Below are 14,182 nucleotides of genomic sequence, written 5' to 3'. Positions count from 1 at the left end.
ATAAGCGACCTCTTCAAAGTCTCAGGATACAAAATCAATGTGCAAAAATCACAAGCAGTCTTATACACCAACAACAGGCAATCAGAGAGACAAATCAGGAGTGAACTCACTTCACAATTGCCACAAAAAGAGTAAAATACCTAGGAATACAGCTAACAAGGGAAGTAAAGGACCTCTTCAAGGAGAACTACAAACCACTGCTCAAGGAGGTCAGAGAGGACACAAACAAATGGAGAAACATTCCATGTTCATGGACAGGAAGAATCAATATCATGAAATGGCCATACTACCCAAAATAATTTATAGATTCAATGCTATTCCCATTACACTACCATTGTCATTCTTCACAGAATTAGAAAAAAACTACTTTAAAATTCATATGAACCCAAAAGGAGCCCATATAGCCAAGACAATCTAAGCAAAAAGAACAAAGCTTGAGGCATCACTCTACTCAACTTCAAACTATACTACAAGGCTATAGTAACCAAAACAGCATGGTACTGATACAAAAACAGACACATAGACCAGTGGAACAGAATAGAGAACTCAGAAACAAGACCACACATCTACAACAATCTCTTCTTTGACAAACCTGACAAAAACAAGCCATGGGGAAAGGATTCTCTACTTAATAAATGGTGTTGGGAGAACTGGCTATCTACATGCAGAAAATTAAAAGTGGAACACTTTTTTACACCTTATTCAAAAATTAAGTCAAGATGGATTAAAAACTTAAATGTAAAACCCAAAACTATGAAAACCCTAGACAAAAATCTAGGCAATACCATTCAGGACATAGTCATGGGAAAAGATTTTATGATGAAATCACCAAAAGCAATTACAACGAAAGCTAAAATTGACAAATGATATCTAATTAAACTAAAGAGCTTCTGCACAGCAAAAGAAACTGCCATCAGAGTGAACAGACAACCTACAGAATGGAAGAAAATTTTTTCAATCTATCCATCTAACAAAGGTCTAATATCCAGAATCTATTATATAAAGGACTTAAACAAATTTACAAGAAAAAAAACAAGCAACCCTATTAACAAGTAGGCAAAGGATATGAACAGGCACTTCTCAAAAGAAGACATTTAAGCAGCCAACAAACATATGAAAGAAAGCTCAACATTACTGATCATTAGAGAAATGCCAATCAAAACCACAATGAGATATCATCTCATGCCTGTCAAAATGGTGATTATTAAAAAGACAAGAAACAACAGATGCTGGGGAGGCTGCAGAGAAATAGGAACGCTTTTACACCTTGGTGGGAATGTAAATTACTTCAACGATTGTGGAAGACAATGTGGCAATTCCTTAAACCAGAATACCATTTGACCCAGCAATCCCATTATCGGTTATATACCCAAAGGAATATAAATTATTCTATTATAAAGATACACACATGCGTATGTTCATTGCAGCACTATTCACAATAGCAAAGACATGAAATCTATCAAATGCCCATCAATGGTAGACTGCGTAAAGAAAATGTGGTATATATACACTATGGAATACTATGCAGCCATAAAAGGAATGAGGTCATGTCCTTTGCCAGGACATGGATGGAGCTGGAAGCCATTATCCTCAGCAAACAAAGGCAGGCACAGAAAACCAAACAACACATGTTCTCACTTATAAATGGCAGCTGAACAATGTGAACAGATAGACATGGGGAGGCAAATAACACACACTGGGGCCTGTCAGTGCGGCGAGGTGAGGGAGAGCCTCAAGAAAAATAGCTAATGCATGTTGGGCTTAACACCTAGGCGGTGGGTTGGTAGGTGCAGCAAATCACCATGGCACACATTTACCTAGGTAACAAATATGCACATCCTGCACATGTACCCTGGATCTTAAATTTTTTTAAAAAAATCAGTGTTTCAAGAAGATAAATCTGGAATTTTTGTGCAGAATTCTTTTTTCCAGAAAGAAAAGAACAGAGATGAAAATACCAGTTATAGTGAAAGCTACTGCAAAAATTCAGGCAGTATATGATAAGAATGCCTATTAAAATATTTAAGTATTCTCTATAAGAATACTTTACACATTAAGAAAATGCAAAAATGAATTTAGAATAAAAATAAACTGAGATGGCCATGGGTACAACATAGGTTAAAAATAAACACAGAATATTTCTCAACACTTCTCTGTGGCATCAGTGAGCCCTTTGAATGAAAGGTTGAACTTAGCCTGGACAAGCAATTGTATTGAACAGTGTCATCTGAGAGAATTAAGATAAATATTTATTTTAATGCCTTTAAATGAAAAAAAAATTATTTTACTCCTTCTAGAAGTGAATAATATACTCACTCCCTCATAATAGCTGCTCCTTAGCTTTACCTGCATTTGAAATAGCAGGAGTTTGCGGTTCATTAATTAAATCTATGGCAACTACTTTCAGTAAAATCGCCATTAAACAATCACTAGTGGTAATTAACACAACTTTTAAAATAAATTGGTAAGAGAATAAGCTGACAGCTTAGTAAAGCATGTTGGGGGGTGAACAAACTTTTTGACACCATATTCCTTTTCTTTGATAAATTCAGTGAGGATGAAAAAGCTTTTCAAATTGGCTGATTTAACAACCTCTGTCCCACTAGAGAAAAATCTTTTCAGTCTGATGAGGCTGAAGCAATCTAAATGGAAATATTGGTTCCCACAGATTTCTATAGGCTTTGATGATAAAACCTTCTGCCTGGTATATTTCCTTTTGATCTAGCTGAAAAAGGATGCTGGGAGAGGCTAGGACCAAGCTCCTTCAATGACCAGCTGCTGATACAGCTGTGGCTTGTTAAGGCCACAGGACAAGGAACAGTTCCAGCATGCTCCCTGTTTTATCACATTCTTAAGTTAACATTATATTACTAAGAAAATTGATATCCACACAGATGCAGAATTATGGTGTGTTCTGAAGGCCAAGTAAATTGTAAAAATGATGAACCAGTTACATATTTCAAGAAATTATTAAGATGTAAATGCTTATCAATAAAACCTTTCTTCCAACTTAGAGATCTGAAAACAGAGATCTGCTTTTAGATAGTTTCCTTGTCTATGACTGATGGGGAGAGAGTTTAAATTCTCCGGAGAAACACACTTTCTGGTCTCAAGTATCCAGACGGATTTGCATCCTGGATCTAACCTCAGAGGCTTAAGGAGTGCTACAGAAGGCCTCCAGCTGATATGGGGATCTTAGCTATGACTCTCGCTGCTTTCCATTAAGGAAATGAGAAACAACTCATTTTTACAAGGTGCTAACTAAGCTTAGCTGAGCAGCCCAACTGAAAAATCAAACATGCCCAAACACTTCATGTTTATAAAAACAAACTCCATTAACATGCCTGGCTTCCCTTTTCATAAAATTGAAGATGATTTATTACATATCTTAGAGCGGTCCAATTTTCCTATAAAATGCATGTTCTGTATTATGTTTGGCACATTTTAGACGATCAATGTGTAATCGTTCAATTGAATTACAATGGATTTGTTTTCCATGAAAATGATAATGGAGGATTTTACAGAACCTGTGATGACCCAATGGCATAAAATAGAGGGCTTATACAAGCTATAAGAACTGGTATGCACTCCAGAAAGGAAGTTAAACTTTTTTTTTTAATGCCACAGTGTTCACCCTTCCAAAGTCAGCCTTAAAAGGAAGAAGTCCAAATTCTCTAACAACTTACTCCACTGAGTTGGGCCTCATTACAACAAGTCTCTTTAGTGTAATGCATGCATCTACAATCCCATATTAACCTTATTATTTAAATTATTGTAGTAAACCCAATCCTAGGACTTTTCTAAATTTCTTAAAAATATTTCCAGTATAATCTCTACTATTTTTCATTATTCACTTAAAAAAAGGAGATTCAATAAGAAGGAAAGGATATAAAACAATCATCTCTGTACCTACTCACTGAAATATAATATGCAGAATTGAAACCCTCTGTTTACCCATCCCCGATCCAATTACTTGCCCTTGATCCTCAGAAGTAACAACTTACTCCGATTTATCCAACTCTTAACTGAAATTTGCTCACCCACCTGTGGCCTAGGAACAAGGAAGAATAATAGAGTCATAGTGAAAATTAGTTTTACTTTTATTTTTTGCAAAGCACAGACTTAGTAGGGTTATGATGATTTCATGTGTTTTTCAGAAGACACTGGTTCTCTTAACCCTATTGTGGAGATATACTTACCACACTTACTGAAATGTTGGCCAAGAAGAAACAGACATTGTAGCGGCCTCAAAACCCATGCTTCTCTCATTACACTAGGCAACGTAGTCCCCTGTCTTGCACAAGAGGTCTCTAGTGTTCTCTATGCACAGCCAAGTGCAGTTTTCTGCCCTTCTCTAATGCCATGTCTGTGTCCTAAAGAGAAGAGCAAATGTGAAGCTTCATAATAATGACATTCACAACTTCCAGTCACTTCTTTAGAGCTCTGGTCTGTTCCAGAGCACGGTGTGCACACCCAAGGCAGGAGCAAATTGAGCCATTAGGTGATGGACAAATGGCATTTTAATTCTTATTTAAATGTATTTTGATCTAAAGCAAAGAAGAAATAAATCTAATATTAATACAAATAGTAGTAGTATATATACTATTCATGAATAAATATACATATATTGAGGGTGCATGCTCAAAAGTTTTTCTTGTAATTTTGAACTGATAAAGAGAGTAATCAAATATATCTGGAGAGCACAGATCCAAATAATTCATGTTTACTATCTGTGTTACCTGAGGAAAAATAGTTTCAAGACATGTTGTGTGATTTTAATCACATGCAGGTAATACTGATGTAGTTTTATATACATTTACATACCAGATTAAAATAAATTATTTACCTCTGTTCCCATAGAAAATGATACAGTTCTTAGAACTTTTAGTTTAGCTGAGTACATATAACAAAATTTCACTATTCATCAGCTGCACACTCTAGGTCTATTCTGAAAGACATTTTTATCTTATAATACACTTTTAGCTCTAAAAGATTTTTGTTTTGTTTGAGAACCAGAGTTTAAAATGTCCAGAAGAGTTTTTCAGTTGAGGATAGTTAAAATTAAAATTGTAAATAGTTACTTATTACTCCAATATTTATTGAGCATCTACTATGATACAGTAATGATATAAAGGTTAAAAATTAAATATTTTGTATTTGCTTTTTTTCAAGTGCTAAGAATAAGTAATGAGCAAAAGATCATTGGTGGTTCCTATCTTCAAGGAATTTACTAAGAAATATAAAAGTTGAAATAAATTAGAGAAAATCTTTTATGCAAAGTATGAACAAAGTCATGTAGACTGTGTCTCTTCCATGTCCACCCTACTCTGCTCCTTCTTTCAGATTTCCTCTTCTATGAGCACTGTTCAAAACAAACAAACAAACAAAAACCAAACAGATCCCTAGACTTGCTCTTCATTTGCCCATATCTCAGGATCACTCAATATTCTCATTCTCCTGAACTTCACCTCCCATTTCAACTTCTTTATTTTACCTGACCAACTTTATTTGGGTGATATTGAGTTTAATTTGATTGACTAATCCTGGCTCTTCTGAAATTCCTCCCTGGATCCACAGAAAGTCCTGAAAAAGGGAGGCCAAGAGCAGGACTTAGGAGCCCCAGAGCAGGCTAGAGAGGAAGAATTTTTATGAGGTAGGCTTTTGAAGGTGGCATAAATTATTTCACATAGACCAGCTAACTCATTCAGTTGCATTTGGGAAAGTTTGTGAGTCCCTCTGCTATTGGACATTTTCTTTCATTTTAATGATCCTTAAATTGTTCAAAGTAATTATCATTTTAAATTCATATATTCGGGTCTCTTTAATTGGGAGCCTTTTAGAGGGCCACAGCAATATCCTTTGGATGTATTAGGCTTGCTGTCTTCCCCCACAGCACAAGGCTCTATACAGAGCAAGCACTTATTCTTCCTAGAAACATGTATTGGATACTGCCTCAAACAAGGCATGGTGATAGTGATGTGGAGGACACAAAGATGTATGCACAAAGCAATAACATGCCATTGTGACCAAGAAAATGAGGATTATGTTATCTCCCTCTTACAAACACATGGAAATGTTGTGAGTATTTGGTATCTTAAAAATACATTTTGGACATTGCTTTCAGCTGCACATCTTGCAGCACTGACAAATATATAGTGTCAATATAATACTATTATGTTTCCATTCCCACATCATCAGTCACAGGCTTATCTGTTTTACACAGTCACAGTTTCAAAGCATTTGGGAGACTTTATGGTGGGTAATGATTTAGGAAGAGACGAGAATAGCTGCACGTTTTGTAAAGAGTTGTGAGTGTATTTACTGGGAATGATGATGATGATCATGATGATAATGATAAGGTCCCCAGCTGTCTGTTGAAGTCCCTTTCTGGGAAACAGCTGGAAACTCATTCTGTAAAGATCACATCTGGCTTGATTTGCCAGCACTCAAATCCCATTGATCTGGTTCTGTTCTAGCCCTCTGTACTCACAGTTCAAAGAGCAGGGAGGCCTGTAAAGAAATTACTGCCATATTGTTCAATCAGCCACAGTGAGCCATATATACGATTATAATTAGGAACACATTAAGGGAAGCAGCTCAGTGGAGATAAGCTGCCTGACTGCATACGCTTTTTGATGAGGGCTTAGCGCCAATCCGAAAAGAAAAAGATTAAATGTTTGTTACCAATCCTTTTGAACTTGTGGCAGAACATGTGGTAAAGTATTTTTGATTCAAATTAAAAGCATCCTAGGATAAAAATAACCCTGTTCTCCCAGGCCATTCCAAGTGAAACCATTTGGAGACTGATTTATTGTATCGCCCTTAACCTCCTTCCACCAGCATGATTAACGTAAGCATTTCTGAATCCCTTATAAGCCTGGACAGGTATTTGTCTTGTTACACATCTGTGGAACAAATGGCAATACAAATTATACACTCAACAGATGTAAGTTTTCAAAGGCCAGGCAAATTTAATTTGACTGTGCATGTAAATGAAAAGTTCATTGAGCTCCAAGGTCAGTGATGTGGGTTGCAGGTAAAGAGGATTGTTGCATCAAACATCACCAAAAGGCCAGGGATTCAGAAACCCTCAAAGGGAGCTTCCTAAGCCAAGCAAAGAAAATATAAGCTGCTGCTGCACCACCAAGGAGACAAGCATAGAGAAGGCTGCAAAAGAAAGGGACAGCTTGACTACTACCATCTCGAAAGCCTTTATACAGTCATTGGAAAGAAAAAAAAAGGCAAGACCACCATACCAAATATTTTAAGCTTCCATGACAAGAGGAAGCATGGTTTAGTGGTTTCTTCTGGAAATGGAGAATAGAAAGTTTGTTCCAGATTTAGTCTCTTCCTTCCTCTGTGGCCTTGGGTAAGACTCTTAGCCTCTCTGTGCCTGTTTAACTGTAAAATTGGGATGTTAGTGTTTCCCACTTCACAGGTTTCTAAGGTTTAGCATCTTTCTACAGTGATGTTAACCTGTTTAAAATAATACTACATATACATTTCACGAGTCCAGAAAATTTGTAACCACATGACCTTATCTGCCAAAGGAGTAATTTAGTTTAAGTTGTTTTTAATTATATAATGTGTTCTTAAAATTTCTGTGAACAGTGAAATTTATTTATTTAGTGGTCCTAAATGCTAATTTAAGAAAACCTCAATTATAATATTTTCTCACAGTGTCTCAGTTTTTCCCCAAGACACACCCACATACACATACACACACACACACTTTCCTCATTTCCTCTTCCCATTCTAAATTTTGAGGTGTTTTGGCCTCTCTATAATTTCTCCCTTAGTAAAGTGGATATTGTCAATAGTAGTAACACTAAGCTTCTGAAAGCAATAAAACTAAATAATTAATACCACAAGGAAACACATAATGTCAGAACATAGTTGGTTAAACCAAGAGATAAGACTCTAATATGGTAAAGTATCATGTGAATTTCTCAGAGAGGGAAAACTTGCCTAACATTTTTATACCCCTTTACCACTGAATTCCCTCAGGTCTAGTGTTCTGAAGAAAACAATCTGGGAAAAACAATTTCGGAATAACCTAAAGTGTTTTGATACACCTGTGTTCTTTGAGCAAGGTGAGTAAAAGTGAGGCCTTTTAAACAACAAGGAAATTATTTCCAAATGCAAATGTGCTTGATTGAGAATGCATATTTGCCTTTAGAAAGAAGATGAAGGCAAAGGGGATAGGTAGAGTACTCTTTTCTTCTCTTGCTCCCACCGGGAAGAATATGCTGCTATTACTTTTTTTGTTTTGTTTGTGTGCTTTGATTCTTTCCTGTAGAAATAACAAGAATAAAAGTATTTGGTGTAACCTAACTTTCTCTATTGTAAGTCTGTGCTAATTACCAGAAGGTCAAACAAATTGAACCTGTAGTTTATGACAGTTTTATAAATAAACATTTTATGTGTAATTGATCCCTAGTGTTCTTTGAAATGTCAATTAGGAAACTCTTGCTGGTTTATAGCCATTAGTCAGGGAGAGATGGACTGATGACTTCACAGTGGTGTGAGAATAGCTCACTGCCTTACTCCTAAATGGCAAAGTTAAAAAGGGGCAAGGGACGGACATCTTTCAGGTAAAAGAGGTGTATATGAAAATGAAAATCTAAGAACAACTGTCGCAGCTGATAGCTAGGTAGCCACAGCACCCTTCTTGTAAGTGTCTTTGCACTGATTGCTTTGGGGGCTTGCCTTCTCCATTAAACCTTGGAGGTCAGAGATGACATCTTATTCATTTCCTTTCTCCTGGAATGTTCTGTGATGCTTAAATCAGATTAGGCACCTGTCATGCATTTACCGAATTAAACTGACAGCAAGTGATTTGGAACAACAGTACTTATAAAAATATACTCACTAACACTTAGATACTGAAGTTGAGTCTTATATTCAGAGTAAAATAGAGAAACACCATATTTACCTAGGTATTTCTGGCCAGAATATACAGCTCATTTGTGGCTGAAAAAGATGACAAAAAGTATAAATATCTTAGAACATTTGTATTGTTCAAATGCAATGTTTATCTACACAATTTATTTTTTGAATCAATGTGGGGAACTTTACTAATATCCTGGGTAAATGTCACTACTTGGTTATAATCTGTTGAGGTGGTTTTGTACTCTTGGTTCTTCTGTCATGAAAGTAATCCTCAGTGCTCTGGGTCATCTGGAATGACCGGGAATAACCATGCCCTCAATGTTCTCATCCAAAACCTTGATAAAGTATTACATTCATGGCCAATGAAAGAATTCAGTGGTGCAAAAATTCAGAATTTCATTTAACTAACCAACAGTCTTGGAATGTGGGTTTTCAGTCTCCAGCTATGTTCTCATCCAGCCTGGCTTTCTTTAATATACACAAGGATATACCAAGATCTTGTCAAATACTTGGCTGACAAAGATATATTTTGATTCTACTGTAATTGTAAGTCTACCGTTACTATGGTATCTGTCCCAAAGCTGACACTTACCTATTGCATAATAGAGCTAAAACAATCATGAAGATTGGCATGGTTAAGATTCTTAAGAACAGAAAGATCAGTGCATGCCAGATAGTGTTCACACTGGACTGCATACCTTCATAGACTTGTCTTCACTGACATTAATACATTCACTGCCATTAAGCTTATATTTATTAAACATACGGCCAGTAACTTAGCTTCCTTAGGCTTCCTTGCCTTTGAGCTGTTGGGATGTGAATCGTATACTTAATATGCTTGTTTTGTAATGCCTTCGTTTTCCTCTGAAATGTCAAGTAAATTCCATAAAATACCTTTAGTTTATGGCTTTTGGATTTTAAGCATAGCCCTTTGAAGTTATAGACAGATCATGGTGCCAGAGTGAATTAATTGGTACATTTCCCATAAGCTTTAAGAATATTTTAAAAACTAGAAAATTAAGTGAGAGAATCTCAGTACATACGAGAATTTAATAAAGACAAAAATAGTAATTTATATACATGTATACACATATATTTAATCACATATATTATATAAAATAACATAAATGTATGTATTTAAAGGAATTATAAAATGAAATTTATAAAAAGGGACTAAGCATAGATACTATGTGAACAAGTCAAAATACCATTTCTAACAAGTTGAAACTGTTAAACTAAATTAAATAATTTCTGACACTGTCATGTCAGCTCTTACTATCACAATGTTTCAAAATTACAAAGTGCTTTCCCATTAATTATCTCACATAAAACTCAAACCCATGCCTATGATTAAACATACGGATGAAAAACAAATACCAAGAATCACTGTCATATGCAACTTGCACCCAATTTTGTAAATTTAGCTCAAGAAATTGATAATGCTTTCAGGTTGAATTTCTAAAGTCATTTCCTAAAAGAAAAGATTAAATTATACATTTTTATTTAAAATTTATTACCATTTTATAAGGCCACAACATCTAAATGATGCTAAAAGCAAAGTACAGAAATGGAACACTTAGAGGCAAGAGGCTGGGCCTGAGAATTTCAGTATTCCACCCATGAAGCTGTGGGTCCTAACGTGCTTTTAAAAAGACCCAGCTGAGCTGGGAATGGGAGAATCACAGCTTCTAATCTCAGCTTTACAGAGAACTTGCAATGTGACTTTGAGTAAATCACTTGACCTTTCTGAGCTTTTGATTCCCTATAGGTAATAATCCTGGCCTTATCTCCCTCATTGTTTCAAAAATAAAATGAGATGGATGATTTATGTGAAAGCACTTTGAATAGTAAAATGTGCTATATTATTATTCAAACAAGGCATTATCCTCTCAAACCTACTTAGAAGGGGTTTGTAAATGAAATACTGCATATTAATGTGATCTTGGTCTTCAGAGAACTTGGATTCTCTGGGCACCATTACAGTCTCAGCTATTTTTCAGCACAGCATAAATTATGTGCTCCAAACAAGTACTCAATACCCTTCAGAAGCCTGAGAGGCAAGTGTGAGGCTGCTTAGTGCCCCTAAAATAGGTACCACTGTACAGAAAGGAAGAGCGTTTAAGAAAACAGTGAACAGGCTCTGCCTGCCAAGTCTGTCCTTGAGCTGCAGTTTCTCATGTGCACGGGTGTTGAGAATAAAGAAAGCATGTCTAAAAACCCAAGTCTAGGCAGGAATTTCTATACCCTCTGGTTATTTTACTGAGTTACTATAATAGATGCATGTCCATGCATAAGTGTGAATATACACAAACATGACATTATAAAAGGAGATAGCTTTGCCATGTTACACACCCAATTCACAAAATGGCATCAGTTCCTCAAGCCTCATTTGCTATTGTAATTGGGTCCTTCTGCAAGCATGTTTCATGCATTTTTGATCCTTGAGTCATTTATCTATGCTACAATATTCGAGGTATTCACAAAGTACATTTTTCCCCCACAATTGTATGTTTAGGTTGCATCTCAGAAATAATTCTTTTCCTACTTACAAGTCTTAGAAATGCCTAAATAGTTTGTTACTGTTGTTCTTAAAACCCTAGGGCTTCAGGACAAGGCATAACTTCGAAAAATTTGGTTATAACTTTTCTCAATCCGAGGACCCTGCCTCAATCTGGAAATTCTCAGTGGCATTTTACTAGAACTACCAAGTATATTCACCTGTGAGGTTTCAGAGGCTGTAAGATCTCTAGAGCAAGGGCCCCTGTGTGTCCATATGCACCTTGGCCTTTATTCTCCCACAGTCCTTTAAAGGTAATGGTAATGCACCCTGCTAGGCACACAGTAAAAATGTCTGATGCCTGGTCACCAAGGCCCATGCGGCTGCCATGGCTTCTGGAAGCTCTCACTATCAGAAAAGAATTTTTCTTCCTGCAATGTGGCTTAATGGTTAAGCATTTGAATTAAGCATGATATGGTCAGAGATTTGAACTGACATCTGAGATCAATCGGGTATATGATTAACGTGTCTTAACTTCTCAGGTCCTCTTTCTTCATCTGACAAACGGACATCATATTTTCTAACTAAAAGGATGGTGATGAGAATTAAATGAAATGGGTGCACAGAAAGTGCCAGGTGCACTCAATCAATGGCAAGTAGTAGTTGCAGTAAAACAACAGCCATTGGAAGTATCACTCTCCACTGCTGCAACAGGAAAAAGTGCACAGTTATAAAGGAGAGTAAGCCTATTAAAAGACAGAAAAAAATATTCTTTAAACTTGAAGGGAGACATGCTATACACATCAGTTGGTAAGAGTGTAACTATGCAGACAGCTTTCCTGTCCATAAATCACAGGTCAAGCTACATAAAATTTGTACAAGGAAATCAGGAAGAAGTAGTCTCCACTCTCTTGGGTGAACTCCTGAACAGCTCTATAGCAAAGCAAGAGAGAAAAAATAAATCTAAAAACGCTTAGTACATTTGAAGTATTCGTATATGTAGTTTAAGATGTATGTGATATTACAAAACAATGTACAGCCATATGTACACCTAGAACTATAAACTTCAGGCTGGAAAAACTGGCCTCCATTCCCCGGTATGGCTGCTCAGGTGCAATGGTGTCTTTAGTTTCTTTCTTTTCTTTCTTTCGAGACAGAATCTCACTCTGTTGCCCAGGCTGGAGTGCAGTGGCACAATCTTGGCTCACTGCAACCTCTGACTCCCAGGTTCAAGTGATTCTCCTGCCTCAGCCTCCCCAGTAGCTGGGATTACAGGCACACACCACCATGCCTGGCTATTTTTGTTTGTTTGTTTTGGAGTTTCAGTAGAGATAGAGTTTCACCATGTTGCCCAGGCTGGTCCCAAACTCCTGATCTCAGGTGATCCACCCACCTCGGCCTCTCAAAGTGCTGGGATTACAGGTGTGAGCCACCGTGCCCAGCCTGGTGTCTTTAGTTTCTAGTCTTGTCTTTTAAAGAAGAGATCAGACTTGTCTGAGTAGTTCCTGTGGGCACAGCTGGGGATAGAAGCAGCCCTGATTTATAGCATTTGCCAATTTCCATGGTGTAAACACTCTCACCATGAGACTTCACTGAAAACAAAATTGAGAAGAGATGCACACAATGGCATCTCAGGAGGCAGTGCTAAGAGGCTCCACCACACCACTGCATAAGCAGAACTGGCACTGAAGGTGGATGCTGTTCAGATGAAGATTTCAACACACTGCATGTCTCAAGTGACTTCCATGTGCCTGGTCCTATTTCTATCTTCAGCCTGAATTATTCCCATTTCCTTACATATTTTTCCCCCAGATCTTACCTTTTTGTCCCTAAGTCCCTCCTGTTGCTTTGCTATGAAGTATGGGCAACCTGCATCCTTCTGACTGAAGACAACAGAAGAGAGATGTAAAAAATCAGTCATTTACGGAAATATGGGGACCTGGATTTCTAATAATGCTGTTAGTTTGTAAAAACCTTATTTTATTCAAGATTCACTATATTGTATGTCCAAAGTAAGTTGCAGATACTCAAGTTCAGGTCCTTACAACGGCACATATGGTCTATTTTCCACACACTTTAATATGGTCTATCAACTTCCTCTCTCTCCACCCTACCCAGTCTGCGCAGCGCTGCCAGATATATCTTTCTGAAATAACACTTGGATCACATTTCTTACTCAGAAATTCTAGTGGTTTCCCAGTCCCTTCAGAAAAAAAAGCTCAAATTCTTAGCCCTCAAGGATTTTCACAGTTAGAATACCAATGGCTTCAGGTGCCTTTTCATCCCCTCCTCTCCTGAGCTCTTTACCCAAGCCTAATTGCCATCTGTTCCTGCCTCTGAACTCACATCTTCCTTTATAGAGAGAACATTTTCACTTTGTCTTCAACTGCTGTTTTGGATGGAATGCTTGTTTCCCTCAAATTCATATGTTGAAACCCTATCCTCTAATGTGATGGGTAGGTGTTAGGAGATGGGGTCTGTGGGAGGTAAGTAGGATTAGATGAGGTCGTGAGGGTGGAGGCTTCATGAATGAGATTAGCGCCCTTTTAAGATGAGACATGATACTAAAGAGCATGCTTCCTTTCTCTCTCTCTTCCTCCCCACAACCCACTGCCATGTGAGGATACCATGAGAAGGTAGACATCCGCAAACCAAGAAGTAAATCCTCACCAGACACTAAATTTTTTTAGCACCTTGATCTTGAACTTCCCAGTCTCCAGCTGTAAGAAACAAATATTTGTTATTTAGGCCACTCAGTTTATGGTGTTTTGTTACTGTATCCCAAGCTAAGAC

General features: G+C 37.1%; 1 long non-coding RNA gene across 1 annotated transcript in view; it reads right to left on the bottom strand.

Annotated features, from left to right (window-relative positions):
* Positions 1-4,082: 4,082 nt before the first annotated feature.
* LOC103892269 (uncharacterized) overlaps positions 4,083-14,182 on the bottom strand; it is a 45,419-nt gene continuing 35,319 nt past the window's right edge. Inside the window, exons 2-6 of the long non-coding RNA XR_656497.3 lie at positions 13,209-13,272; positions 9,591-9,698; positions 7,257-7,401; positions 5,495-5,583; positions 4,083-4,547 (exon numbers count right to left, since the gene is read on the bottom strand). This is a non-coding gene — a long non-coding RNA (uncharacterized LOC103892269). The remainder of the gene's footprint in view (positions 4,548-5,494; positions 5,584-7,256; positions 7,402-9,590; positions 9,699-13,208; positions 13,273-14,182) is intronic.

Source organism: Pongo abelii, chromosome 14, assembly GCF_028885655.2.
Source record: "Pongo abelii isolate AG06213 chromosome 14, NHGRI_mPonAbe1-v2.0_pri, whole genome shotgun sequence".
Taxonomy (NCBI): domain Eukaryota; kingdom Metazoa; phylum Chordata; class Mammalia; order Primates; family Hominidae; genus Pongo; species Pongo abelii.
This window is presented reverse-complemented; position numbering and strand designations above follow the sequence as displayed.